Raw genomic sequence first — 2,514 nt, forward strand, 5'->3', positions numbered from 1 at the left:
AACAAACTTATTAAAAGTCATTACTGGAGGATCGGGTTGCACGCCGCAACAGACTTATTAAAATTCAATATTGGAGGATCGGGTTGCACGCCACAACAGACTTGTTAAAAAGTGAATATTGGACGATCAGGTTGTACGTCGCAACAGACTAGATTAAAATGAATATGTTGGAGGAGCGGGTTGCACGCCACAACAGAACTGAATGTGGATATATTGTGAGAGCGGGTTGCACGCTGCAACAGAAATAATGGAAATGATAATTTGTTATGACTGCTGAGTTGCCTTCAATTATTGTAAATGAATTACCTAATTTATTCCTATTATTGTTGTTGTTACTAATATTGCGTACAAGTTAATGTAAGTGAACCGCCTTAGCCTCGTCACTACTTCGTCGAGGTTAGGCTCAGCACTTACCAGTACATGGGGTCGATTGTACTGATACTACACTCTGCACTTCTTGTGCAAATTTTGGAGTTGGTCCCAGTGGTGTATCATAGATTTGCTCGGATTTCAGCTATCAGAGGAGACTTGATGTATAACTGCATGGCGTCCGCGGTTCTGAAGTCCCCGTCTATTATACTTTAGCTGTGTGTTTATTTCCAAACAACTTTATTTTATTTATACCTTTATTTGTATTTATTCTAGAAGCTCGTGCACTTGTGACACCAATTCTGGGATGGTAATTAGACACCGTTATTATTATGGATTATTTCAAAATTGCTTCCGTATTTGCTTCCTTATTATTAATAAATTTAAAAATTATTTTAAAAATGGATAATGTTATTCTAACGTTGGCTTGCCTAGCAAGTGAAATGTTAGGCGCCATCACTGTCCGAAGGTGGAAATTTCGGGTCGTGACAGTTGGTATCAGAGCACTAGGTTACATAGGTCTCACGAGTCACGAGCTAGCTTAGTAGAGTCTGAAAAATCGGTACGGAGATGCGTGTACTTATCTCTCAGAGGCTATGAAGTTTAGGAACAATAACACTTCTTTCTTATTCTGTCGTGCGATTTTATTCTATCATCGATGATTGAACCATTCTACTATTATTCTCTCACAGATGGTGAGAACACGTAATACCTCTACCGATGGACAGGGACCAGAACCCCCGGTGGCAACTATGGCCAGGGGTAGAGGTCGAGGCCGAGGTCGTGCTAGAGGCCAAGGCAGAGGCCGAGGTAGAGCTCAGTCCAGAGCTCGAGCAGCTGCACCTGTTGTAGAACCTCAGGTAGACCTTCAGGAAGAGGTCCAGTTCAGAATGTACTAGTTGGACCAGTTCAGGTCCCGGAAGGATTCATAGCCACTCCAGTGCTTCAGGATGCTCTAGTGCGATTGGTGAGTCTTATGGAGAGTGTGGCCTAGAATGGTACATTTCCAGTGGCACCAGCCGTCTCACAGGCTGGGGGAAGAGCACAAACTCCCACTAATCCCGCTCCAGAGAAGATGGCTCCCCAAAATCAGGCTCCAGCAGCCCCGCCAGTTAGGGTAGTTCAGCCAGTTGTTGCGGCACAGACCTGTGATAGGCTTGCCATGACTTTTGAGGCCTTATTGAGACTGGATAAGTTTACTAAGTTCTTTCCAGTTAACTTTAGTGGTACACCTTATGAGGACCCACAGGATTATCTTGAACACTGCCATGAGGTGCTGCGGAACATGGGTATAGTTGAGACCAATGGGGTTGATTTTGCTGTATTCCAGATGACGGGTTCCACGAAGAGGTGGTGGAGAGATTACACATTGACCCGACAAGTTGGATCACCTGCACTTACTTGGGAGCAGTTCTCTCAGCTATTTCTGGAGAAGTTCCTCCCTATCACACTGAGAGAGGAATTTCGCAATCAATTTGAGTGCCTATAGCATGGCAGTATGACTGTTACTCAGTATGAGTCCCGTTTTGTGGATTTGGCCCGTCATGCTCTCCTTTTACTACCTACGGAGGGAGAGAGAGTGAGGAGGTTCATTGAGGGACTCACACACCCTATCATACTTCAGATGGCCAAGGAGACTGGAGATGAGATTTCTTTTCGGGCGGATGCTAATTTTGCAAGGAGGATCGAGATGGTTCTTGCACAGGAAAAAGGGCAGAGGTCCGATAAGAGGCCTCGTCAAGTTGGTGGTTACAGTGGTGCCTCGTCTGGAGGCAGGGGTAATTTTGGTAAGGGTCACCCCCCCCCAGACCGTTTCATTCAGCACTTCATGTATCTCCCGGTGCTTCAGGGAGTCACGGTCCTATTATGCCTTACTCTGGGTAGCCAGTATTCAGTGCACATTCAGCTCCTATCAGTGCACCACCACTCCATAGTTACTACAGTGTTTTTCCGGCCCATCTGAGTCAGCTTCAGTTTCAACAGCCACAACATCAGGATGGGTGTTATGAGTGTGGGAACATTGGTCACATCAGGAGGTATTGCCCTAGATTGGCGAGTAATAGATCTCGGCAAGATTCTCGTGCCATCATACCAGCACCGGTTGCTTCACCGCCTGCTCAGCCAGCTAGAGGTAGGGGTCAGGCA

Source organism: Nicotiana tomentosiformis, chromosome 3 (genome assembly GCF_000390325.3).
Source record: "Nicotiana tomentosiformis chromosome 3, ASM39032v3, whole genome shotgun sequence".
NCBI lineage: Eukaryota > Viridiplantae > Streptophyta > Magnoliopsida > Solanales > Solanaceae > Nicotiana > Nicotiana tomentosiformis.